This window comes from Larus michahellis, chromosome 21 (assembly GCF_964199755.1).
Source record: "Larus michahellis chromosome 21, bLarMic1.1, whole genome shotgun sequence".
Taxonomy (NCBI): Eukaryota; Metazoa; Chordata; class Aves; order Charadriiformes; family Laridae; genus Larus; species Larus michahellis.
The window spans coordinates 5,378,412-5,405,883 of record NC_133916.1 but is presented as its reverse complement, the minus strand read 5'-3'; the positions used below and the strand labels follow the sequence as shown (position 1 = coordinate 5,405,883).

The 27,472-nt window shown below is 47.8% G+C and overlaps 1 protein-coding gene across 17 annotated transcripts in view; it reads left to right on the top strand.

Moving 5' to 3' along the window:
* Window positions 1-9,802: 9,802 nt before the first annotated feature.
* Window positions 9,803-27,472, top strand: part of SLC45A3 (solute carrier family 45 member 3) — a 36,552-nt gene continuing 18,882 nt past the window's right edge. For 3 of the 17 annotated variants that reach the window (XR_012584369.1, XM_074564423.1, XM_074564420.1), the window contains exons 1-2: window positions 15,305-15,523; window positions 15,721-15,884. The gene's annotated coding sequence lies outside the window, so the exon portion shown is untranslated. Of the gene's footprint in view, window positions 9,985-10,188; window positions 10,568-15,300; window positions 15,524-15,720; window positions 15,885-15,972; window positions 16,051-24,563; window positions 24,787-24,977; window positions 25,037-25,729; window positions 25,744-26,157; window positions 26,205-27,472 lie in introns of those variants that run through there. The other 14 variants (XR_012584370.1, XM_074564421.1, XM_074564408.1 and 11 more) reach the window with 12 other exon arrangements.

Here is a 27,472-nt window from a genome sequence, read left to right as displayed (position 1 = left end):
CATGACTTGTGTAATTTTTCTGCTGTTCAAAGGTATTCTGTGGTTGCCTTTTGTTTTGTGAATGTTAGCGAGATGTAAAAACGTGTTCATCTTTCATGATGTCTGATATTTTGGGGAGTCGTTCCTTTGCAGAGGTGGTGCTTTCTTTGAGGAGTGCAAGTCAGGTTTCGGCCAGGCCAGGCTGGCGCCTGTCACCTTCCCCTTACTCCCTCTGTGTTGAGGGGAAGTTGTGAAGAATTAAGTCGTATTGGCAGTAAAGAACCCAGTCCTTGGTTCTACAGGCTGTTCCATGAGTTGTGAGGAGGTTTTCGGCTTCAAAACCAATTATAAAAATCAATGATGAGGAGAGACAAAGCCTTTCACACATGATGCTCACCTCCATGAGCTTCCCCTTGGCGATCGATAGTCTTTCTATTTTGCCATATATGCCCTGGCACTGCCAGTATACGCACACCCTGTTCTCTGTGGGTATCATATGAAAGAGGACAACAGCGTCCATCAGGAATGGGCGCTAATTCATCGTTAGCTGGTTGTCATTTCGCGTGCAGAGGAATTGACCCCTGTGCAGGTTGCTTTCTGGAAGCGTTCTCCCGGGCACTGGAGGTTATGGTGCACGGGGAGTTTGTGCTTTTAAGAAATCCTGTGTAGCGTTTTTCATCTCGTTTCCTTTAGAACCCGAGCTCCGCCGTGCCGCAGCACCGCGCCCGGCCGCCCTTTCGCATCCTTGGCTCCTCTCCCGCCGGCGGCTCCGCCCTGCGCCGCCAGGGGGCGCCGGAGCGGGGGGAGAGCGCGCGGCGCGGCGCGACGGGGTCTGTCGCGATCGGCACGACAAATCCCGGGGCTTGTCGCTGCGTCTGTGTTTTGCTCGTGCGTGTCTGTGTTAAAAACTGGCGGCAGGTGTGGTTCCTCGGGATGAACACCCGGCAGCGGGTGTTTCTCTGAACACCCCAGAAGCTTTGGGGTGAAGCTTCTGGGATCCGAAGGGACCTGGTTTTCCCAAGGGTTGGGGTATCGCAAAACGCTTGTGCTTGTGACCTTATCTAACAAGTCATTTTGGTGTGTCTGCTTACCCCAGGTCAGCAGCTCGCTAATGAAGCCACAGAGATGCTGGGAGGGCTGGAGCCCCTCTGCTGTGGGACAGGCTGAGAGAGCTGGGGGGGTTCAGCCTGGAGAAGAGAAGGCTCCGAGGAGACCTTCCAGCCCCTTCCAGTCCCTAAAGGGGCTCCAGGAAAGCTGGGGAGGGACTCGGGATCAGGGAGGGGAGCCATGGGACGAGGGGGAAGGGTTTTACACTGAAAGAGGGGGGATTTAAATGAGATCTGAGGAAGAAATTGTTTGCTGTGAGGGCGGTGAGCCCCTGGCCCAGGTTGCCCAGAGAAGCTGTGGCTGCCCCATCCCTGGAGGGGTTCAAGGCCAGGTTGGACGGGGCTTGGAGCAACCTGGGCTGGTGGGAGGCGTCCCTGCCTGGGGCAGGGGGTGGCACTGGGTGGGCTTCAGGGTCCTTTCCAACCCAAACCATTGTGTGATTCTGTGGTCTCTGAGATATTTGGTGTTCAATACAATAGGGCAGGAGATCAGGTTGCCCTTGTCCCTAGCTGCAGCCTAGGAGGGTTAATGTGTTTGTTTGCAGAGGCTGTTTGGGATACTTTGTGAAATGCCACCTGTTGCCCAACACAGGATCTCATATGCTTATTGACAGCCGTAAGCTGGTGCTTGGTGGCAGATTCTGCTTCTCTACCTGTTCTGGTTATTTTATTCCATAGTGTGGTAAAATGAAATTATATAAGTAGGTGTGTTTGGTGTTGGATACTGCTGTTGACAATAGTGCTCCCAGGCTTCTGGAATGGAGTGGTTTAATAATGGAGCTCATGGCATTCCTCTCTTTTCTTTTGAAACATACCAGCCAATTAACCTTGACAGGTATTTCTACCTCACTGCTGTGGTATCTGCAGTTATATGCTGCAGTCCTGACATGGATTCTTTATCTGGAGCAGCTGTAGAGTTACCTTCAGGTACTGCTACACTACTTCAGTTTTAGGATTAATTAGCAGTTAGCAGGTGTGGCACTTCTTTTGTCCCCAGAAGTAAACACTAAGAAATGGGGCAATGCTGGGATCTGTGACCTCTTTTTCAAGAGCTGCTCTTCCCACTGCCACTAGTCTCTGACCATCCTATTAGTACGCGCAGCCTCTGGCTGCTTTTCTCCTCAGCACTGCTCTTCTGAACCCAGTGTGTTTACTGACTGCTCAGTCCTGTAGGCAGATGCTCTGCCAGCGTAAGTTAAAAGTTACCCTTGGCTTTGTAGTAGCATTTTACAGGGAATTAATACCAGAAACAAATGATTTGTTTTCACATGTAATGGATGTGCATCTGAGAAGTGGACACGCGTAGGGTTTTGTAACTACAGCGAGCGCTGCCAAACCAGGGATAAGATTCCCTTGGCAAAGAATACTAGCTGTCAAGTTTTAATCTAACAGAGTTTTGCCTCAGGAATATCCTGTTTGTGTTTCTTTTGGTAGTATTTGGTATGGGGATGAAAAAAAAGTCAAACAGAGGAATTCAAGATTAGATCTGGTTTCTGCAGTACAGCTTGTTTTGGCCCTATAGGTGGCCTTGAAAGACTGAGTAAATGGGACGAAGTTGATGTAAAGAGCTGCTGTTCTGTTCTTGCCCATCTTCTATGTTGAAGGAAACCTGGAAAAACTGTAGAAATAGGGAGATTTCCCAGCAAATTCCCTGTCCTTTAAAAGCATATTTTTAGGTATACTTTTGACGCAGCAAACCACAAAGCGAACAGGTGTGTTTTTTTTACTTCTTTCACTGCAATAGGGTAAATCAAGTATAGAAAGATATCGCCAATAATCTAAACTCCCGCAGAGTTGGTACAAAGGCGATCCTAGGTGTGCAGGGTAAGGAGAACACAGAGCTCTGAAAGGTGTATGTTCCGTGTTTGTTCATCACGTACTGATTGAAAAGCACTAAACGTCTCTAAGGTATGATATGTTGGACTTGAATTTGGTCCGGGAGTGCTGCTTGTTAGTTCATAACCACATCCTGGGCTAACACACATCTCCAGCTTCAGAGTCTTATGTAGACTGGGAAATGGTTTTGTGTTTTTTTGTTGGTTTTTTTTTTCTCTCTTTCCATAGATACAGATCAGGTTCAAGTGCTGTTATCCCACTGTGGGCAACCATCGGAATGCACTCTCCCCCCATGAATGAGAAGACCAGTAAGGGATAGCTCTTTTTTAAAGTCGATGCTGAATTAAAGTCTCTAGGTCAAATTCAACCCTTGGCCTTAAACCCTGGTTGCAGTTTGCTCTCCTGCGCCTGCATGTTTTTTGATGGACAACAAATGAAAACAATCTTGCACAAAGTCAAAGCCATTTCCCATTCTCTCTCTTCAATAATATTTCAGTTACCCTTCAGAATGATAAGTTTTGGTTTATATTCAAGGGTTTGCTTTGTATTTGCTTGCAAATTCTGCAGCTTGAAGAGACTGGTATTTTATTTGAATAATATCTCTTCTTTCAGGTCGAATAACATTTCTGCTTTGAGTAGATAAGATAACAGTTCCAGCAACAATAAATTTCCTGTTGTCACACTATCGTTTTTCCTTAAGCATTTCTAACTAAGCAGTTGGCCTTGTTAGGAGGTTTTGGTTAGCATTATCAATTACTGGGTTTCCCTAACAGTGAGGCCTGTTAGCTTTGTTCATTACAAACATTTTCAGACATTTTTGATTAATTGGAGTGGTTTATGTCTGAGAACTTCTGTCCTCCTCTTCATGTGAGATTGTTAGTACTGATTATTTTTTTTTTAAAATGTCTCTTTCTGCTTGGAATTTTTTTTTAGCTAAATGGTCTTCTGAATGTTTTATAAAGAGGATATTATCGTAGCTCTCATAAAGCGTGTGCTGTGTTTCTGTTTCACTTCCTGAGAAATGAATGAAGGGAAGGAATAGTTTGAGTATAATCCTATTTATTATATAGAGCCATCACTTCTTTTTCCCTAAACTGGCTTTTTTTTTTTTCCTCATTTTACTTCACTGCTGATTACGATACTGCGTTTGAAACTGTTCTTTCTGTTCCCAGAAACAGTTTGGTACGTTGGTTTTAAACCAATAGGTGACACATTTCTCAAAGGCAAACTGGGTCTCACATTTGGAAGTGACTCAGGTTCTTTCAGTCTTATTCACATTAAACTGGTTTTGCACCTTTAAATGCATAATACCACTTAAGAGAATTCTTAAACATTTTCCCCATTTCCTTCTTTTGTTGAGCAGGGTGCCAAAAGGAAAAAAGAAAATATCCTTGGGTGCAAGTCCTTGTTCTTACTCTTGCATCTCCTTCTCCCACCACCACCAAGTGCAATTCAATTTAAAAGACCAAGTTGCAGAGTTTACTAACTTGCATTACCTCTTATATTTCATTTTCCCAAGTCACTTAAATGCAAATATAAATATTCTTAATGTGAATAGATCGCTTTGAAAAAGAGACTTGTTATATGAGTGCTAAAAGTTGCTATCTTGGCTCAGATCTAAGGTGAGCTTGTTGGATATTTGTTTCTTTCCGGAAATACGACTTCAGTCCGCTTTAGATTCATGGACTCTGCCTTCCACTGGCCAGGTCTCTGCTAGACGGCCGTGCTGAGTGTAGGTGAGGACAGGAACTACGAAGTCTTCTTTAAGAGGTACCCAAGCCATGTTACAGCTTGGACCCTAAGACAATTTGGGGAGGAGAAACCAGCTCCCTTGACGCCTGGCAAATCTGGCTAAAGGGTAGCTCTCTGCCTCTTAGTATTGCTTCCCCAGGTACAACCTGGTAGATGCCCAGTAGCCCTGTAGCAGTATTCCGTATGGGAAGAGAGCAGCTGAGACCAATGTGCCCGCCGAGTGCAGCGTGGGAAGTAGGCTCTAGGGAATTATTCTCTTTGTACATTCAGTCATTTTAGTTCAAATCCAACAAGGAAGAGACCAGTTCTCTGATCTAATGGTAGAACACTGTACTAATTAAAATAAACAAAAATTCCCAAGACTTTAAACGCTTGAAGGCGTTGCTGACACCAAAACAACTAAACAAGCTTTAAACATAAACCTGGTCTATCTGGCAGCATTGGCAGAATAGCTTTTGGCATAACATACTTTTTTTTTTTTTAAGAAAAAAAGCCACCACCTCCTTTTCCTCACTGATATTGTAACATTTCTCAAAACTTACTTTGATCTCCTGACTTTTCTCTGAAGTATGTGGACCTACCTCAAGAAACGGATGGGAAATGCCTTCTCTAGGCACGTGTTGCATCTGCCGTAGGGGGCTGTGTTTGCGTAGCAGGTTAAAAACTTGCTAGTGTAGACAAATTTGTCCTGGTGTGTAGTGAGCCTTGCTAATAAACTTGGACTCAACCTGCTGCTAGTTACAGCACATTCCTCATTGGAATATATTGGAAGTTACAGTGATTAAAAACAAAAAAAAACCAAAAAACCGAAACCAACCAAAAAAGGGGAAAGTCTGTAGAAACAAATTATTTGAGTTCTTGGGAATCTTCTCGATCTGGCCGAGGAGCAGACTTGATGTCAGCCCCCTGCAGCCTTACCCTTTTGCTATAGTTGAATGAGAGAGAAGCTGCTCTCTTTCTTTGTAACTGGGGGTCATGTGGTGGAAAAGCTGCGAAATGCTGTATAAAAGTCAGGAAAAGGAGAAAGAACCTCAAGGAGACTTGTCCTCATGAGGCTGACTCGGATGCTGTCTGAATCATGTGCACTTCTCAGCGTGTGTCTGGTCTCTGTACACAGCTGGAACACTTTTAAGATGCTCTTTTCGGAATTTTACTGTGAAGTGGCCGTGGCCTATCAGCTGGTGACTTTTGAGCCGCCCTGCTGTAGAGGAGGAATGGTAACGACCTGACCTGTGTTCATTCTGGTGGCAAGGCTGTCTCATCTTTTCCAGCTCTCATGTTTAGGCTTCTACAAGAGAAAAAATCCCCTATAAAAATCAAGGCAAGCGACAGCTAAATCTACTCCAGAAGAGGTTTCTCAGCTCCTTAAAAAACGGGAATAAGGGGGGTAACAGATCGTCCTCTGTAGTTGATCCCATTCTGACAGTGCTCATCACATCACATTTGAGCACTCACTCTACCATATGGAAAAAGGGGGGTCTCTGTCTAGGACCACTGCTGGGGAAAGTCTCCAATGATGTTTGTGTGTCTTGACCCCAGGCAATTCTCCCATTCTTCCTTTGTTAAACAAGTGATTTGTTGAATGCCAGTGACCCCTTAGTAAGTCTCCTGAGCTGCTGGGGCTGGGAGTGACACAGAATCGTCAACAATAATATCTAGTAGGGTTCATCACGGAACAATTTTTAACATTTGGGTCAAAGTCGTCCCTAGGATTTGAGATAGTGAGGCTGATTAGGAGGTGAATTAATCACAAAGTTATCAATGCACACTCACTATTAATATTTTTTATTTTGTTTGGTAATAGCAGAAGCAAAGGAGCTGATGCCTCGGCTGGTTCTAGAATACCTCCTTCCTGACTCCAGGCATGGCAAATAGCAATAAAAATTCTAGAGAAGCGTGACACAGAAAGAAAAATAGCTTTTAGAGAGATTAAAGGGAGAGAAGGGCAAGACCTGTGAAGACAGAGAAACCTCGGATGATGGTAAGCAAATGAGATAGCCATGTTTGCCCTGTTCTGTCATTGTGAGATTTGAATGGAAAAGTCTTATTCTTTTGGTGATAGCTTTTTTTTTTTTTTTTTAAATTAATGAAATAGAATCAAGGTTCTCCCAATCCTACACGTTTCTTTGCGGACAGGTGTATGGCCTCATTCTCCCCTGACTCTAGTATCCGAGTTCCTCTAAGGCAGGATTCACCATCCAGCAAAGATGCAGCTTATCGAACAGCTGCTTCCAACCAGTGCTTTGGAAAGGAGCGTAGCTTGGGTGTCTTTCTTCTGCAGTCACTTCCTGGCAGTACAGTACAAGTTTTTTCAGAATAAACATGCTGGGAAATATTTGCACTGTGGGCTATAAACAGGGTGCAGTTGTTTACCTGAAGCAAATATCTGCCCATCAATTGTATAATAAAATAGTCAAGAAAAAGGAAACTTTAATCTTTTAAAGTTTCATAGATAATTATTCTTGATCAACTGGTTTGACAAGAAATTTCTTTTTCAGCAACTATGGCTGGTGTGGTTTCTGTAAATATTTTATAGTTATTTTCTGTTTCAGGTTTCCTGTTTCATCCAATAATGATGAATTGTGGCAGTTCTCTGCCTTCTTTATTACTGTTCTTAACAGCTGAGCTGCTGGAGCAAATACCCCTGGAAATCGCTTCTTTCTGGCAGTATCCACAACAACGCATAGTTCTTTACCTCATGGGTGGAGTTTGATCTCAGTTTAGACTGCAAAATGTATATTTAGATATACATAAATTCCGACAGCTCCTTCAGGCTGGGAGCTCGGTCCTTGTTCGTGTGTGATGTGCTGCACCTGGGTACGTGGATGTCCGCGGGATCTTGTAAGTCAGTTTGCAGTGATGAGAAGTGTGAGTGCCCTCTGAACGTGGCGTGTTTCGTTTAGGCTCTCTGACTCTTTTGGCTAAAAGATACCTGTTCCTCTACTGGAGAGGCAACTCTTCCTCTCAGCCGATATGCCGCCAGGTGGGCCTGGAGATTTTACAAGGCTTCAGGAGGCTGGAAATCAGCAGTTTGAGGGCTTTCCCTTCAGAAACTGGTGATGGTTCAGACCACGTCAGGGGCTTTGCTTTAGGGTGGACTTTCATTCAAAGTGAGTTTCTCACCCTTCTTGCCCTCTTCTTGTTTGTTTTAATCCCATCTGTCCTATCTCCTCTTGTGCTCAGGTGTCAAGACCTAGGCCTAGGACCACCTTTTTGTTTTCTGCTAGGCCAGCTGCAGGAGTGTGCAAGCCTGTGATGGAGCCAAAGAATTACTCTGAAAGAACTGACTCCAAGTTCCGCACAAAACTCTCTGGCAAAGCTGAGAACTGTCATGCAAGCAGCAGGGCTTGCTGAGGCAGAAGCAAAGGACGTCGGCTGGAGGAGTTGTGGTGATGTGAGAGAAGTAGGGATGGGAGGAAAAAAATTTTAGTAGGACAGAAAAGCCAAGGGCACTGTCAGAATGAGTCTTGGGACACCTCCAGTGTGAGTTGAGTGCTGTGGTACTGCCTGGAGAAAGGGTTTGGAGTTATAATCAAAGGCGGCATTTCTCATTGTTTGAGCCCTGCTTTATTCAAGGAACTGGAACTTTTTATGTCCCTTTGCAAATAAGTAGAATTTCATTAAAGAGATGAGATGGCCCCCAACTGGAACAAACAGCAAGACCAGCTTTTTCATCTAGTTGTCCTTGTGCAAGAGGGACTTGTATTAGTAAGTTATTGTTCAGTCAAGGTCATCAGCCTCTTGCATACCAGGGCCCCTGGTTTCGTCTGTTACCTACCTAATGTCCCAGGGTCCCCTGGCCAGCGCTCGTTGCTGAAGCTATCCTGGGAAATCGACTGGATGGCTCATGGGGCGCATCATTTGCAAGCGGCTGAGCAAATGTGTTGCAGGGAATGGCTTGGAGACTGAATGGGAGCTGACAGTTTCCTTGGCACCCGAGCCAGAAAGAAATCCATTGCTTTGTCTCTAGCTTAGCAGAACTAAAGGGGGGCAAGGCAGAGGGTAGCTTGAAGTTGCAGGTACCAAATATGCAGGGTGGGAGCGAGCTCAATCCATAGGCAGCTTTCTCTAAACAGATTTGAATCAAAATAGGCTGTTTCACAAGGACGGCCCTCAAATCTTATCCTGCGAGCTGGAAATGGTAAACTGACACCAGAGTTGTCTGCTTTGCCCCATGGCAATGTGACTCTGGGCTGCAGTGAAATAAAATTTTCCCCCTTGGGGTAAGAGTGGGAAGGAAGTGGGCAGGATGCAAACAGTTACTTAATGCGCTGATGAGGAAAGCTTGAGCTACATGGGAGGACAGTGGGACCCTTCCAAACCTGGCATCTACTGGGCTGTTCCTTAAGGACCTGACCAGGAAATTCTTCTCTGCCTCATTGTAGGACTGAGATGGGTGAGGAGTGATGTGTTCGGGAAGGAGAGGCAGGCTGGTATCAGAGATGCGCTGTAGGCAGTAGAATAAGATGGTGCAAAGTGATCCTTATCTTTACAGCAGCTTTCCAAAGTGGTTCCTGGCTGTCCTTGGGGTGCGGAGGGTTAAAGAGCATGGGGGGCATGGCTCAGCAGGGCTAAGGATGGAAGTTCACAGTAGCCAGAGGTTCAGAGAGCTGGAGTGTGCACTCTTGGAGTCCATGGCTGCTGTCAGGCAGGGGACCGAAACAGAGCTGTGCTTCCTTTTTACACAGGGGAAATCTGGGCTTACCTGCACACTGGAGGCGACAGCAAAAAACGTAAATGCAAAGCAACAGCGGGGGAAGAGGATTCAGCAGAGGCGTTGTTCAGTTCCTCTCTAACTTCCCCTTAGTGAAGTTGTTTGGATTTTGTGCTGCTGTTGTGGTTGGCTGTCTCTCCTTGTACATTCGTAGCAAGGACATCCCTCCCTGCCAGGTTCTGCAGCGTCCTCCTGGCAGGGCAAGGTGCAACCACAGCTCACTTGGCGGGTGGCACAGCTCAAAACTCTGGCTACATCCCGAAAGGCAAGGAAGGCAACTGAGCACGTGATGCTGTGTACAGGGAAAGGACGTTGGCTAGAAGAGGCAGAGGTTAAGAATGCAGCCCAGGGAACAGCAGGGGGAATGCTAAAATGTTTGTCCTGCTCTCTGTAAATATAGCAGATATGCCCAGATTTCAAACCCGGTTTAGCAACGCTCATATACACAGTTTCACGGACAGCTTCTTTCTTTCTGCATCGCCTGCAGGGACAGTACATTGATGCTAAGCTGTGAACAGTGGGAGCCGTTCCAGTATCAATAAGGATTTTGACGAGGGAGCAAGTTTGTTTGCTTGGCTGCAAAGGCCGTGGAATCCAGTAAGTGGTACGCAGTGACCCCATCTCCCTACCAAACAAGAAAATCTCTCTCACCAAATGCAGTCCTTCCAATATGAGACAGGCTTTGCAGTCTCAAAAATCATGAGATTGTTTAAGTCTTGAGACTCCCAATTAAAAAAAAAAAAAAATTAGTTGCCTTCTGGTTTTGGCAGTTTTTGGCCAATCATGTTTGCAAGCTTTTCTCTACAACTGAAAGATGTAGAAATGGATCTTTTTAAAGAGAAAAAGGAAAAAAAAAAAAACAACAACAAAAAACCCCACCTTGCTGAATCCATGACTCCAAGTGCTTTGAGACTAAATATCATGAAACTTAAGGCAAGACTAGAGGACATAAAAATTGTGCAAAGCCAGTATAGCGCTGACACAGTGTTCTCCTTGCAGTCTTACACAAAGACCAGATGCTTGCACCATTAGTTGGGGAGGATGGCGCTAAGCAAGGAGACAGTAAAGCTGTGGGATGTTGCAGCTTTGGTTTGCTGTCGGACGGGAAGCAAGAACCTGTGCTGTTCTCTTCAGTCTTCAGGAACGGGCACCTCCGAGCCTGGCACTGCTCCAACCAGAGGTAATGCCTCCACCAAGGAACCACGGAAAATGCAATTTCTGTTGTTTCCCTGCCCCAGGTTCTCCCTCCTCAGTTATGCCGACTGTGGCAGTTTTTGCATGCACAAGAGATGATCTGGTAGCCCCACTTACATCCCTTGATTTTCCTACAGCTGATATGTTGGAGGAGCCCTGGTGTGGCGCAGAGCCAGACCTCCCAGCCCTGCCGAGCTCCCGAGCCCTGAAAGTTCCTCTCATCGTGGTTAGCGGCGATACCCCTGCTGTTCTGGGTACCCACCCACCGCCTCTGAGGTCTCGTGAGGGAGTTGAAATGCTCATTTTTGCCACCCCACATTCTGAGTGTTTTAGCCTGGTGGCTTCTCCTGAAAGGCTTGGGACAAAAATACATTTCCTGTTTAGAAAGAGAGCGAAGATAAGCCCTGAAGTGCAGCCGCCTGCTCTGGCTACCTCGAGTATAAACAGCCTGCGCAGCCGGGTGCTGCTTTTGTTTGTTCCAGTGGCTTTTTCTCTTTAAAGGTGCATTAGACACAATTATCCAAAGTCCATCTTCTGGCAGCATCGCTCCCAACTGGCACGAGAGGTCTGGGGCTGTCGGCTTGGCAGCAAAGATCCTTCTAAAAGCCTTGAGTGTCCAGCATGAATTCTCACCTTTGTTCTCCAGGCAACAGCACTAAGCACCCCCAAAGTGTGTTTCTACTTTGCGTTTTCTAATACTTTTCCATCTCGGTATCTGAGTGCTGTGTAAATAGTCACGCCAAACCTCCCTGGGTGGGGTGCTGAGGACGGGTTTATTCTCTCAGCCTACAGAGAGAGAAAGGTTTGCATTGTGAGTCAGCAGACAGTCTACAAGCAAGTTCAGCGCTCGCATTTTTTTGTAATTAAGCACAAAATGGTATCTAGCAGATACCATGAGCTCCACTTGGCTGGGTACATGAGACTTAGATAAAACCAGGGCAAATCTATGCTATGATCTAATCGGGCACGAGCAGCTGAGGTGGCAGTTGACTCTCTATTTTCCCCTTTTGATAAATTAATCTACTTTGCAGATTCCCATGATGGCTCAATCCTGCAACATTCTGAGCCTTCTAGTTCTACTTCAGCAAAATGATCAGGTTCTTTTATAAGTCCAGGACTGGATCTACTGAAACATTAGTATAAAAAATGTCAGGCTCTTACTGCCGTGCTTAGGTACCCAAGTATATGGTCTAAATTTTCAGAGTTGCTGATCCCACAAAAGATCCCACTGGGCCCTTGACAAAGTGTTTCTGGGAACTAAGTGTGAGATCCTCAGTAGCTGTCAGCAAGGAGCCCTGCAGCAGGAAAATGTATAATGTGCTCTGAAACCCTTGGCTGCTTGGTGGATGAGTTACAGGAACACGTAAGGCAGCTCAGGAAACGTCTAGTCTTTCCACGCTCCCGTCTTCCTCAGTTGTGTGGAGTCGTTGTCTGGCAGATGTGGGATGTGTAAAGCTGTAGTGGAAGGAAGGAGGACCTGAGCAGGGAGGAGTGGAAGTTCCACCAGTGCGTGGCTGTATTTTCCTTCCTGTGGTGACATGTGCCACCTTTTCCCCAGTGACGTTTATGAAATGACTGTGGAAGGCCTCAGCTCAGGCCCTGTAGGCAAGAACCGGTGTGTTGGAAACTGGCATTCCAACTCTGCGTAGGTGCAAGAGCTGATGAGAGGGAGCGCAGGGGAAAAGCTGCCCTTAGAGCTGCCCCTGCTCTGTTGGGGACCATGGGATTCAAATTTGTGTTTGCTCACAGCTCTGCAAGGGCTGTCCCTGATGGGCTGCACCTTAATCTCTCTTACGTACGTCTTTGGCTGTAGCTTCCAGTGCTTATTCCTCCGGAGGGGAGTAATTTTTGTTCATTTTTTGTTTTCATAGAATCACAGAATGGTTAGAGTTGGAAGGGGCCTTGAAGCCCACCCAGTGCCACCCCCTGCCCTGGGCAGGGACACCTCCCACCAGCCCAGGTTGCTCCAAGCCCCGTCCAACCTGGCCTTGAACCCCTCCAGGGATGGGGCAGCCACAGCTTCTCTGGGCAACCTGGGCCAGGGGCTCACCGCCCTCACAGCCAAGAATTTCTTCCTCAGATCTAACCTAAATTTCCCCTCCTTCGGTGTAAAACTGTTACCCCTCGTCCTATCATTTTTTTCTTTATCTATGCAGGACTAGCACCTTGCTGTCAGCTTAGAAAAAAGCATGGCCTCGTCCCAAAGAATTTAACCATCATGAGCAGGAGGCAGTAAATGAAAGCAGTGGCATTGTGGAGACGAAGGGGGAAAGTTGTGCAAAGAAAAAACACTTAGAAGAGCTCAGGGTTCCCTCTGTGCCCCTCGTACCAGGAGCTAGTACACGACATGGCAGTTCAGCACAGAGCCAGTCCTGTACAGCAGAAGCCAGGCGAGATGAAGGTGTGCTTTAAGCGAAGTGTGGAAATTCCTCACTGAAGAGGGAGGAACTAGGAGCCACGTTTACCCGCAGCTAGAACCCTCGAATGCTTTCCATGGAGGGGCAGAGCGGCTGGCTGGAATTTGAAGAGATTATTGCAATAAAGATATGTCGCACCAACTGGAGCCGTTATCATCAAGTTGCCAAATGCTTGTCAGAGTGTGTAAATATTGTTATCGCTGCTTTATTAAAGGGAAAAAGAGATGAGAGATGGGAAGGCTGAAATACTGCAGTAGCACCTAACTTTTTTATAGTGCCTCAATGGAAGGGAAGTTTTTCAGGCCTGCTGGTCATATGCGCTAGGAATTTAAGCAAAACATGAATGAATTTGGTGTAGCAGAATATCCGTTGTCCTAATCTGCTCTGCTGTGACTGGGAATCTCATCTTCCATTAGGCCGTAGCTAATCACACTTTCTGTCTGGTAAATCTAGAAAATGTGATCTGCCCGTTAGCAAAGTCAGTTCCCCTGTCTCTGGTCTCGGCCACCACTTCTGACTCTCCGTCTCCAGGAGGTATTGGCTCTTTTCTACAGGTACGTAACCATAAATGTTAATCTTATGATTTTTGAGAGCAACAAGCCAAGGCTCTCTATGACCTGCCCTGTCTCCTGTAGTTAGTATAGATGATAACATGGAGCTGCTCTTCTGCTCTCGACTCACAAAGCTTCGCGGAACTCCCAGCCTGTTGAAACGGTGCCAGCGCGCTGTGGCGTTCAGTGAAACGAGCAGAGCCTCCTCTCGGTGACGGTGACGGTCCAGAAGCATCCACCGCCACAGCCTGTAATTTCTTTTTGAAAACCGTCTGCTTGTGCCTGAACCACGATCGCGCAGTGAGTCAGAGCTAGAGCTGGGAATAGAAGATGGGAAGCTGGCGTTCATGTTGTTGGTCTCATCACTGAGCCCTGCGATGCTGAGCTCCTCGGGCTCGGGGTAGGCACAGCATTTGGGAATGCACCGAGGGAGAGTCAGATGCTGCAGTGCAAAAGGGGGAAAAAAATAAAAGCAGCACTAATAGTTATTTAATTGCTTGTGAACTTCCCCGACTAGAAAACAGGGGCAAGTTCTCCCCGCCCAAATTTGGACTCTGGCACTTTACCAAGTTAAGTCATAGCAAAGCTCTTCAGCGATTTTTATTGGGTTTGCTGGGGGGTTATTGTGGGTTCCTAGCTGCATCTGGAGTGCCAAAAAACTTTTTGCAGGAAACAGCAGTGTCATTTCTCCTTGTCAGCCACCCCAATGAGTGAGTTCTCATCAGTTCAAGTGACAACAAATGCAGGTGCTTCTCTGCTTTTTCCATGTAGGGTGAGTCCTTTCAGCAAACTTTGGGAGGGAACAGCTGCTCGCAGTGAAAACAAGACGATCCTGCTGATCCAAGCTGAAATGTGACATGGAAATGGGATTTTTGACCTTGAGAGGTACAAAGTTGCTCAAAGGAGGGACTCTATGAAGGTTAAAAATAACTAGATCTTTATAATGCTTCTGCAACTAGTAGAGCTGGATGAATACATTGCAAAACAGAGAGCCAAATCTTTAAATAGTACAAACTAGCACAAGGCTTTTGATGACCAATCAGCTGAAGAACTGGCCCAAGCATTTGCAAACATTAATTTAAGAACAGCTGGTTTTGTCAACTGCATTCTTCTCTCATTTTTCCGATCCTCTGCTCATGAGTGTTCACACACACACACACACACACAAAAAAAAGATATTTGTTGATGCAGATGTTTAAGGAAAGCTGTTCGTTCTAAGGGTTCTCATCTTGAGGGCTGTTATGTATGAATAAGAGCATTCATTTTTCCTCGACTCATGGTTCTGTTTCGCTATAGTGAGACAAGTTAGATACCGATAGAATGCCTAGATCTCTGTATAGGCATATGTATTCTGTAGCTCTCTCTCCCTCCTGTGCGCACACACGCCATGTGATTTTAAGCAGTCATCTACCATGAATAATGTCCAGGGGCCAGGTCACAAGCTTCCCATCGCATGGAATCCATTTGCATACAATCCAAGCAATTACAAGTAATGAATAGATTAGTAAAACCAAACAAAACAAGAAACTATTCATATTGTGGGCAATTCCCGGGCAGAAAGAAGGGAAGAAAAGAGGGGGGGAAAAAGAAAGTGTTTTGTTTTTTCTTTTTTTAAAAAATGCTAGTTATTTGCGTGGACCGGTTGAATGAGTGACCCCCGCGGCTGATGCCGGCGGGGCTGGCGGCGGGCGCCCGGCGGAGCGGGGCCGGGCGGGCGAGGGGCTGCTCTCCCCGGCGGGGACGTGGTGGGGGGGGGGCGGCCCGGGGCGGCGGAGCCCCCCCGTTCCGCCCCGCTCCGCCCGCGGCAGCGCATGCTCCCTGCCGGGCCCCAACCTGCCCATTTAAACGGCGGCGGAGGCGCGGGCGCCGCAGCGGGGCCGGGCGGCGGGCTGAGCCCCGGGCGGCGGGCTGAGCCCCGGGCGGCGGGCTGAGCCCCGGGCGGCGGGCTGAGCCCCGGGCGGCGCCGCCGCCGAGGTAGGGCCGGAGCCGGAGCCGGAGCCGGAGCCGGGGCCGGGGGGGCGTGCGGGGGTCCGCGCCCCGCTGGAGCGGGGATGCCGAGCCGCAGCGGGCGGGGATGCGGCCGCCAGAGGCGGGAGCGGGTCCCCCTCTGGCGGGCCGGGGGGAGCCGCCGGGGGGGTTCTGGGGGGTCAGAGCAGCACTTGTACTTGCAGACGGGAAGAGAGCGCTCCTCCGCCGCGTCCCGGCCGGGGACGATCGGACCAGGCAGTTGCAGACTCATCTTTGGTCCCGCTGATGCTCCCGGCGACCCATCGTCGGCTGTGGGAAAACAACAAAATCCAGCGGCGCATCAGGGAGCGGAGCCGGACGGCGGCAGGTAGGTGATGAGCTGTGCTCCACCTCCTCAGCCCTCCTCATCCGCGGATGTGCCATGAGCATTTGCTGTGACCAAGTTCATTTTAAAGATTGTTGAACAGGAAAAGAGTTTGGGAAGCGTGAGGTGACCGTGAACTTCCAGAAATCCCGAAGACTTGTGGGGACAGGTCAGTGAATCCTTAGAATCAAAGGAAGCCAGCACTTGACAAAAGGAAGTTTTCATTGCACCTAATTGTAGGCTCTGCTGAGATTTGCTGCCAGGTTAGCCTGTCTTCTCCCCTTCAGCTGTAGTGGGAGCTTGAGGAGGCTGTCTTCTTAAAAACGGTACCTAAATGTCATAATGTGGGTATTCCGTTGATTACTGACTTTGGCAGGACTGGAGACTTTGGTGATAAAATGCCTTAGTTGTTTATAGTAAACATAAACTAAAAGGCTAATTTGTCTTCCTGTGGGTGACAGCTTTAGGAGGAAGAGAAAAGCACAAGAATAAACTAATACTTTGACGCTGGTGACGGCCAGACTTGGCCAGACATTTGATTTTCTTGCTTATGTTTTTTAAAAAAATAATTGGAAGGGAAACGTATTAGGAACAGCTTTCCTGGTCCTCATCTAGAGACAGAGAAAGCGGCCAGGCTCAAAGCGTATCCCATGCTGGCACTGTTCTAGTTCTAGACGTGGGTTTGAGGGAGCAGGGTTTGTCTGTGCAGCATGAGAGTAACTAGAAATTTATAGAAATAGAACATGAGTAAGAACTTCAAAAGTACCCAAATGACTTGGGCACTGAAGTCATGAAGTCATGCAGGCACTCCTGAAAAACGTGTACCAGCCTTTAAATGTTTTCTGTTATTCGCCCTACCTGCAATTTTCTTTCTTTTTTTTTTTTAAATGTGTGATGCTACCTGGACTTTCTTGCATCATCCGTAGCTGCTACCCTTCCACTCGGTGGGGAGTGGCTGTGGTGGTGGAGCCAGGAATGCCAGATTCCCAGCCCTGCGCTTGGATTCCAGGCAGTGCCTTAAACTCTGGAACTTATTACTACAAAACATCGTGGAAGCCAAGAGTGCCTGGCTTATGGGATTTGAAAAAAGGATTAGAAATTTGATATGGATAACAAGAATCTCCAGAATTAATAGCAAATTAAATGAGAGCTTTACAAGGGATATAAATCCTGTATTGCAGGGCATAAACCAATCTTAGGATTTAGTAGGAAACTTCTCCTTGTAGGGAGATTTTTCTTGCACTGTCTGCTGGTGGGGATGTTCCCCTGCAGCTTGTTGCATGTGTAGCCTGTGCAGCTCATCTGTGAGAGTGCCTTGTCTTCTTGAAGAGGTTCCAATTGAAGTACCTGAACCTCAAGGTATTTCCCAACGTGGAGCAGTTGCTATTCCCAACGTGGAGCGGTTGCTAGAAGGCCCCAGCCGCATGGCTTTGTGTGGAAACTGCCTAGAGATAACAGTAACGTTATCTCTGAACAAAGCAGTAATTTTACAGGCTCTGCGATTATCATCTCTGTAATATAATAGAGTAACAGTAGATATTGCAGTGTACTCCGGACAAACTCCACCGGCAGCATCTTTTTGAAGGTGCAGTCAATTTTTGTCGGCAGTGAGGTATGCAATATCCATGGTGTGAGAAGCTGTAATCACTGGACTGATCGCTGAGTTAGAAAATACAGCCTTTGTTCTGCTTTATCTTTGCCACAGTCCCTAGAAAATATGGATGTCTAGCGTAAACTCTTGCTAACCTTTCCCCCAAACTGTTTATTTCGCTGGAGCACTCAAGTGGCAGTGTTTGGGGTGGGGTGGGGGCGGGTTCTTTTTGGTTTTTCCCCCTGAGTTATGCATCTCTGGTCTTTGACTAAAGCCTCCGCATGGAGATGGAGCTTAGGGTGATGGCTGGATGACTGTGCCCGATGGCATTGTGAGTGCATGCCCTTAAAAAAAAAAAAAAGTTTTGTAATGAAGCTAGTAGAAGCTTTGTTCAGAGTATGGACCAAAAAAGCTGGTTCTAAAAGCATTAAATCCACTGTATGATGAAGTGACAGGGCAAAGTCTGCTCTTCCAGCCTAACTGCGTGTGTCTCTTTGCAAAGCCTCTTTGGAAATATTAGCCCGTTTGCAGGCTGCCTGCATCACTCTGAAAATCTTAACCCAGAGCCTTTTGTGTTGGATCCACAAGAAGCTCTTGTTTCAAATTACTTCTGAGGAACGTACAAAAGCAAAGGAAGACAAACATCGATGCTCTGTAACGGTAGTCTTGATATTTCTAATCTGCTAGATTATATTAGTCTCAATCTCCGGCTTCCATAGTTTTATACTGATAAAAAACAGTGTGAAAAGTTATGCCGGTGGTGGTTTCCTGACTGCTCCCTTTCTAAGGAGTACTGCAGGCAGTGATGTGGCAGAGAACTTCAGCATACTGCTGGGCTTGTGTGTTCTTCCCTGGCCGTGGCTAGCCGTTGGATTGATTCGGGCTGCCTGTTAGGCTGTCAGGTCTGGTACCAGACTGGACCAGTGCTAGGAGCTTGCTTAAATGATAAGAAAAACAGCATAGCAGGCATTGCAAAGTAATTTGCTGGTGGTCTTTTACTCGTTGGCTATATATTCTCGGGCAATTTAAGCATGTCATACACAGCAATGGATATAGCCCTAATGCACTCCTCTGGCTTTAGTCTCTTTGGAGGTTTATACCACTTCTGTCACAGTGGGACTGTCGAGCTTTGCAGACGAGCTGTAAGTGGTGTGAGTAACATCTGTTTGTTTTTATCCTCCACCTTTCTCTGTGTTGGAGCAGTTCATCCAAGGAGTGTCTTGTTTTGGTAGTTGACTGTTTTGGGTTTTCTTTAATGTGTGTGTTGCTATCTCCTTATCACGGCTTAGGCAACATCAAAGCAAAACACTTGACCCGTTGGGTGAAAGTTGTGGAGGTTTGTGATGGATTCAAGGCTACGAGGGAGCAGAAGCAAAGGGACCAGAGGGATGGGAGGAGAGCAGCGGCTGGTAGTCGTAGGGTAATAGTAGTTGCAAAGCCTTGTACCTCAGGAGAACTAAGCAGCAGACAGCATGGAGAGGAGCATGCAGAAACCAAAAAGAGTTATATCTGGTCAATCTCTTCCATTCACTTCTGCTGTTGCAAATAATTCCATCATATGATCGTGCTGTGTGGTCTCTGCAGGTGGTGGGGGTCAGTCAGCGTAAGACAGCTACATTTAACTAAAACTAACCCTAGACACCAACCTGTGGAGTCTTGTGATCCTTCAGCTGTCCAGTCGAACTCATGATCGAGGTTGCGCTATGAGTGGAGCAAGGGAGTCATGAGAAGCTTGTGAGCAGCTGTCAGCTATTTTCAATGTTGACTTGATTTCTGAATGCTTAATATCAGATATCAAAACTGTCCACGTGAAAACAGCAACCCTAGGGCTCCGCTAAGACAGGGGACAGAGACCCTCACGGAGGAATCCTTGCTTTTACAAAACGGGGAAACTTTAAAGCAGTCTCTGCAAGGGTGTCAAGCAATAGATGTGCTCATAGAAGACTGCCTGGATGGTTCTGCATAACATAAAGGAAATCTTGCACTCAGCACAAACAAAAGAATAGGAAGATAGTAAACCAAAGGATTATTTTTGGAGTTCTGTGTCCTGATGCTTGTATTGCTCAGTTAACTAAGACTGACAATATCTTGAATCCATGTATCCCTTGAAACCTGTTCTATTTCTTGTGCTGCTGTAAGAATCTGAGTCTGATCTTGTATAACAGCACTGCAGAAGTTGCTGATGTGCGTGATAGTTGAACAAGCTATCGAGTTGCTTGTTCAAAAAACATAACTAAGTGGAACTATACAGTTACCATTCTGTTATTATTATTTGTATGCATGCTGTTCCTTGGAGGTCCTCAAATTTGTGCCCTTCCTCCTTGTTTTCATATCCTAAAATGTCAGTTCTCTTGCAGTTCAAAAATATTTGTTTAACATTTTGCTAGCCTGCATAAGAGGAGAAACAGACCCCCAATATTGTCTGGCAAAATAAGAACTGTAATGTAGGAATGTGGTCCGAATGGCTTCTTTGTCTCAATGCTGGAGGGTGGCTGGAACACACACAGCAATAAGCAGGTGCTTGATTTGCCGCTCTGAACCGTTTTTCTTTCTCCGTGTTACTGAACGTGTACTAAAAGAAGCTGCTGCTAGTCCAGATCTCAAGGACCTGGCCCTGTCTGACATCCCAGGAAACCTTGCTTGAGTAGCACATGAAATCAGCTCTGTTGATTTCAGACAGAACTGACTTCTGGTGACTTGTAGATGAATTCTCATAATTGCCAGGTTTTGAATACTCAGAAGGTGTAAGCATGGCCTCTGGCAGGATAATGAGGTTTATTTGAAAAAAGAAACTTAAAACAATGATGGGTGCTGGGTTTGGTTTGTGAGGTCTAAGACTTTTCCCTTCAATCAAGGGAGCAGATTTTTTTTCCACTTTCATTTTATTGGAAGCTGAAGTTTCTCCATGGTGGTTTGTTTCCAGGAGCTAGGACTTGAAGAAAATTGCAAATATAATGAGTGCAGTGACTCAAATCCATGCAAGTTGTCAGCACTCAATAGGCATTAATGTTCTTGCAGAGCAGGCTAGAGCCAACTTCAGGAATGAAGTTGTGGATAACATCTAAATCTTGCTTTAGATTTATGGGTTAAGACTTTCAGTGAAATGGCACATGCAATAAAATCCATGGATCACACTTTCTTTACCAAACATTCAGAATGATTCCTGCTGGGATGCGACTTCCTACATCAAAGGATCTGAGGTGGTGATCAAACCTCAGCTCTAACGCTATTCTGCCATCTCTTCCCAATCGCCTGCTTCTAATTTAGGAGCAATGGGTAGAAGTGGGCCTTCAGTTAGGTTCCCAGCGGATATAAGTGCACTCACTGCAGAGAGACAAAAAGCCTCTACTTTGCTCTGGAACCTGCGCGTGAGTTCCCTGCTGGTGATTTTCTGCTTTTTCCATCAGCAATGCTCTGTCTGGAAATGTTGGGTTGTACTCTGCCTCTGGAGAAGCGTCTGCCACTGCCCCAGGGTGTTACGCTGCTCCCTTTCCCCTGCCCAGGGCTGTGATGCCATTTCTGTTGTGAGAGGGTACCCAAAGCCTTTCGGTGATCTGCAAGACCTGAGGTGCGACTGCTGTTGCTGAGTGTCCTCTGTTAGTGCTCTCCCCGTGTGATGTACTGGTTGTCGCTGTGATACCTTGGTCCGGATTCTGGAAAAAAAATTCTCCTTTTGCTTAGAGCTGTGCAAACAGAATAAAGGATTGTTCTGGCCGCAGAGAGAGCTTCCTTGTAGGTCTGTGGTGAGAGGCAGTTCATAAACACAAAGAGATGGAGCACAAAGGAACAATGAGATGACAGTGGCTTTCCAAGGCAGCGGTCGGTGCGTACCAGGTACCGGCTCTCTGTGTGACGGGGGAGCTTTGTGCGGGCACTGTTGCTGTTGGACTCCAGAGGTGCGTTTTGGGAATGTTTATGACAAACGGCTCCTGTGTGCGAGGGGTGGTGGGAGCAGCTGGAGCAGTGCTAGAACAAAAGGCTGCTGTGCTACAGCCAAGGCCGACTGAGCAATTAATGGGCCTGGAAGGGTGGCTTTTCATGAGAATTGACTAAAGCTAGGTTTAGGAGAGTGGCTAAATGTAGTCTGGAGAGGGGCTCTGACCATGCATATAAAAAGGAGAGCACAGGGGATAACTGGAGGGAGGGAGGGAAGGGAGGAAGGAAGGATGCTTCCCAGCTATTAAATCTCCTAGCCCATGGATATTGTTTCAGGGGAAATTCTTGCAACCTCAGTGCTTGAGATCCATCCATCCAGACTGGACAAATCACTGGAGAATGTGCTGTTGGGAGCAGTCCTGCAGCAGCCCCGGGGAAGATGATTCAACAGGGCCTCTTTCATCTTTGATTTCTGTGAACACAGTCCACATTTGTGCTGCCCCCAGATACTCCCATTCATCACTGTCTGTGGCCAATGTTGATAGCAGCGTATAAGCCTTTTGGGCAAGAGCAGGGAATGCTAGCTATCCCCTCTGCTAACAGAAGACTGTAACTGAGGCTAGTTAGCACATGCTAATGCACAGCCAGAACGGCCCGGGACGGTGCTGGTGATAAGCCTTTTCCCGGATCACACTGGGCACAGCCAGCACTGTGCCCGCCCGAGGTGCCCTGGCTGTTTGCCCAAGGCAGCCTAGAGCATGTTGCGGGAATATCTGAGGTCTTTCTGCTTCATTTGTAGCTCGCTGAACTTTGCTCCACTAAATATGGGCAAGAGAGAGCCCAGCGCAGGAAGAAAATCCTGCCTCTGCTCGGAGTCTGAAATGCACAAACTTTCATTTATCCTCTGGCATTACAGAAGACTTTTTCGGCAAGAACTAAGTGACTTCGGCGCTCAGACCACTTTCCTGCCTGTCCTTCTTGATAGATGCAGTCTGTGCTCTGTATCAGAGCAAGAAACACTAACCATGTGCAACAAAAAGCCTCAGCACCCCTGCTCAGAGGGCTCTGCAAAATCCAGGGAGCTTTGAACTTGAACTCCGTGCTTAATTACTAAAAAGCTAAAAATTTAGGGCTGATATTCTTCCCAGGGCTCAAAACAGAAGTTAGGTTCCTGTTCGTAAGGAGAGACAGGGAGAGGAGTGAGGGGGGTGGTAAAAATGCCTTGCTCCATTCACCTCCTGTAGAAATGGCAGCTTTGAGCGTTGTCTTTTGACAAGTGTAAAACTCCCTTTCCAGATACTCTGTGCTCCTGTGTGTTCTGTGTGAACGGGTACAGCTTAATGTTAAATCCCTGCGTGTTCAGAGTCCGTAACACATTAAACGGATAGTGAGAACAGGGGAAGGATAAGGCTTCTTAAGTTTCCCATAAAGATCTTCCAGTGAAACTTATCTGTCTTAAAAAATAGAATCTGATTGCTTCTTATCTTTGCAATTACCCAGGCGATTTCAGGCAGGAGTAAAATCATAGAATCTCATGTTTTCAGACCCAGGCCTCATGACTGGTCTGTAATGATAAGGAAAAGACTCTCTGCTCCAGCAGCGGTCTGAGGGCCCTCGTTAACACGGAGAAGTCAGTGTGCTGCAGGCAGAAGTCAGAGCTTCTGCAGAGTTTTTGCTACCCCAGGCATGTAAAACTGCTGTTCTTACAAGAAAGACCTTGGGACTCTGATACGTGGTCTTTGACCTTAAAGCACCCCGGAGAAATCCTGTTATTCCCTGCACACGTGCTCTTCACCTGTCCCTTTGGCAGAGGGTGCTGGCCCGTGGCTGGTGTGGCAGAAGGTGCTGTACTGACAGTCTGGTGTATCAGCATGAACTCAACTCCACCGGCCCCTGCAGCCGAGAGGGTGGGCTGGGGACACGGGTGGCTGGAGAGGCAGCCAGCAGGGTGGAAATGGTGACCCTGCCAGAGGGACAGCGATATCTTGCAGCAACTTCCAGCCCAAAGAATTGGGAGAGTTTTGCTGTGTTCTCTCCCACTTTGAATGCTCCCACCGTGGGTGGCTGCCTGTTCCACAGCCGTTCTCGCACCGGCGCTGATACGAGCAGTCGCACGATCTCATCTCAGAGCAGGGGGGTAAAACCCAGCCGTTCCCAGGAGAGCTGTGCGCTGCTGCCCGGCTCGTTTGCCTCTCGTGCACTCAGGGTCTGATGTGACTGATGGGGGTTCTGTACTCACAGCTGTCTTGGGGCTATTCCTCAAGCTGCAAAGGCTCTTTGTCTCATTCAAAGCCATGACCTCATTTTAGAGACAGAAAACAGAGAGGGAGAAACCCACCAACCTGCCAGCAGAGGTCAAAGGGCTTGCTGAGAGATATGTTAGCATCAAACTTCTCCAGCAGGGGCACAAATAACTGGAATTGCAGACCAGAAAATTACCATGAAAAAATGGACTAACTACCATGTGATTACAAAAGAGCCCATTAGTTCTGTGTGCGTCTAGGATTGAAAGTATATTCTTTGAGGAAGAGCATAAGGTCATGCTCCCAAAACTTTAAGCAAAAGGGACTGTATAAGTCTGAGCCTGTTGCTCTCTGAGGACTGCCATGAGTGGAGTTTTAGCTGGTTGCTCTCCTCCCTCTTCCTCGGCACAGACCCTGGCCAATGTGACTTCTGGCAAAATGAGGGAAGGTTGGATTTCAGTTTTAGGTGGTAGCAGCTCCCGCTGGGGTTAAATTTGTCAGACCCCTCACTGCTGCTTTGTAATCAGCCTGTTGAGCTAACGAACACTCCGTCAGCCATCCTGCCGGGGCTTGGCAGTTTGTTTCTGCAGAGCTCCTGGCCACCGCTGGCCCGGCATCCGTAGTTGATGGTCTGGGTTTGCAGCCTCATGTGTCGGTGCCAGCAGTGGCCTTTGCTCTGTCCCCTGGCTTTTGCCAGCACATCAGAACTGTCCTCCTCACCCCAGGGCTGGCCCTGAGACTCAGCTGGCCCCATGACTGTCACAGCTTTCCAAATAAAGCCAGAGTCATGGGGTAGAAGTCCTAGAGCTGCCTTGGAGGCACAGCGTGCCAGAGGCAGGAGGAGCCGGAGTACGGCGTTGGCTTGCTGAGGAGTCAGACGTCCCGTTACACAGCATTTGTGCTTTCGTTGGAAACAAGAAGTTTGAATTTCACTTCCCATTTTCCCAGCCCTGTGAACAGGCGTTGCAAAGTAGACACAATAACACAGGTCGGGTTTCTGCCTTCCCATCTCTTCTCTGATGGGGAAATTATTCTCCTTTTACTCAGCACTAGTGATTAAAACTCAGAAGTTTCGTGTCACTGTTTCAGTGCTGAGGTAACCCATGTAGTGGGATTGCCATGTGTTCTCTGTACACGGTAACAGCCTTCCAACAGAACTGGTTGGCCTTCTCTTTGCCAGTTCCAGTTTGCTGTGGTAAGTGCTTTACTATCCGCTTTCCCTCTTTCATTCCCGGTGATCATTTCTTCCTAAGAAGGATTACAGTAATGCAAATGTATGAAATCCCATGTGCTTGCTTAGGCAGGTCTGGTGGGCAGAGGACTTCGTACCTCAAAATAGGGTGGTGATGACCAACGCAAAAGTTCATGTGCAATTGTTTTATTTAGGTAACTGCGGTGGAAGGAAATACAGATTCAGTGTCCAAGCAGGCATTCACAGAATTTTGGTGAGTGCGATCTTTCTTTGGCTTTGCTGTGCTGTTGGGGACACCAGAGAAGATGCCGTGAGCCTTAGACAAGTCTGTTTGTCTGCATTAGGTGTTTTGTAGGGGTTTTTGAAGGACTGTTTGGCTCTGGGGACTGGGTAGGTAGCGTAGCATGGGGCGACAGCCCTGGTCCCTGGCAGGAGAGGGTTGGGCGCTGCTCTGTGGCTCGGTGCAGACTCTGCCTTTGCCAGGACGTGTCCGTGGGTCCGTCCAGGCACAGCAAACGCGTCCCAGAGCCTCCCTGTACGGGAGGTGCAGCCTGGCGTGACCGGGGCCGGCTCTGCTGCGGGGGCCGGGGGGTCCGAGCCACCTGTTGGAGCTCCAGACATGGGGAAGCTGCTGCCCTTTTTAACAGTGTCCGTCTCTTTCTCCTCGCTTCCCGGTATTCCCTTTACAACCAGCCCATTGTGCTGTGGGCTACAGCAGCTGGGTGGAGTGTTTCAGGCTCAAGTGTAATTTCAGTGCCTTTAAAAGCCTTTGGAGGGCTGCTTTTTGCTTTTTTTTTTTTTTTTTTTTTTCCTGAAGAGGACAGCAACGCCAACAAGGGATAATTTGATGGATTACTCTGCGGGGCTGAGGGGCTCTCCTTAATCCCTTTTGTGGACCTGTTTGACGAGACGCGTAGCAGAAGCCCCCAGCCTCAGGCAGAGAAAAGGCGGCTCAGCAGGGTGGGTTTTACACACTGACATATAAATACGGGCCCTAGTCATGTGGTGCCGGATATAATCTGTGCCCGTTACCACGCTGCGGAGAAGGGGGGCACCTGGAGGGGGCTTATTTTTTCCCTTTCCAGTTCAATTTACATTTTTATTCTTCTGCTAAAAATAATAAAAAAAGAAGAGGGGGTGGGGGAGAGGCTGACTCAGACCAAATGCTGGGGTGATGGGTGCACCAAAAATGAGCTCAAGTGAAAGCAGAACTATATCATCTCTCATTTCCTCTCACGCTCCAAAACAGGGGCTCCTCTCATGAATAAAAGCAAGAACTTGGGTCATGCGGTAGCAAAACAAAGCTGTAGCTCCGACGTAGAGCCAGCCAGCCTTGTCTGGAGGTCTTGAGTTGTTTACAGCAGACCTGATGCCGACTCAGGAAAGGGTGACCAGACGGAGTGAGGATTTCGAGAGCAGAGGTTGAAAATGCTTCTTCTTTGGTTGTGTTGCGTGTGTTTAGAAGTGTGTGAGGCTTCTGTGTGCTTAATGAAGTTTGGTGATTAGACGTGAGATCATCCTGCAGGCACAAGCAGTCTGAAGATCCCTCTGCAGCTGAGCTCAGCTACGGGGTATTTATTGGGGCGCTCAGTCCTTCATCGTGTCACAGCTGAACTTGGCCCTCCACTGCAGCCACCTTCTGCGGCGTCCCTGGTGGAAATGGGGCTGAGCTACAGACCAGCAAGCCAAGATTCAGCCTTGGCCTCTGCTTGTCTGCAGGAAACGCAGTGCCCAGCTCCTCTCTGCACCTTATCTTATCTCGGCCATGCTCCTCCAAGGCTGGACTGCAGCAGGATCCCCTGGGCAGCCTGGAGCCAGTGTTGCCGCTGGGCTAGCATGGCAATGACGCCTGCCAACTGCAGGAGAGTGAATGACACCCGCTGGCATCGCGGTGTGCGCTGGGCTGATATCTGTCCCTGTGAGAAGCACAGCGAGCTCCAAAAGTGTCAGCACGGCCTCCTGACCTCGTTAGTCAGACAGGGTTCCTGTTTGTGACGGTGAGGGGAGGAGGAGGAGGACGGGCTGGAACTGGCCGCTCTTTGCTGCTGTATCTCTTCTGCTGGTCAAACAGGTGGGCACGGGAGCTGAGGCACAGGAGCTGAGGCAGCCAAAGCCTGGGAGGAAGCCTCCCGCCAGGAGCAATTCCTTTGTCTGGCAGGGGAAGAAGCGGGTTGTGGGATGGGGGGGTCGGTGGAGCCTGTGGGCTGCCCTGCTGTCTGTTTGATGTTCGTGTTGCGGGGCGAGGATAAAGCATCCATAGAGCTATAGGCACAGCTCCTGAAAGGACCGTGAGATACCAGAGGCATGAAGGGCAAGCGGGACAGATCTTTCTCCACCGTGGAAAGCATCCTCTCTGTACGACAGGCAGAGCAAGGACAGTGCTGTTAGCCTGCCGGGCTGGGAAAGCATCCTTTCCTAGCTCCCATTCTTAAATATTTTGACCTTGTCATCCATCTCATAGTGACCTTCGTTTGCCTTTTCCTGGTGTCTTTGCTTTATGCGGTTGAGGAATGTGGGACAGTGACCTGTTTCACATGCCCTTGCTGCGTACTGTAAAACACAGAAGACACTCAACAGTCGCTTGCCCTCACAGATGCACTTTTACCTAAAGGAACCACTGATAGCAGAAAAAAAACTGCCTCCCAAAGCTTCTGCAGATGTGAAGCAGTCCCTTGGGCTGGCTCTGGAA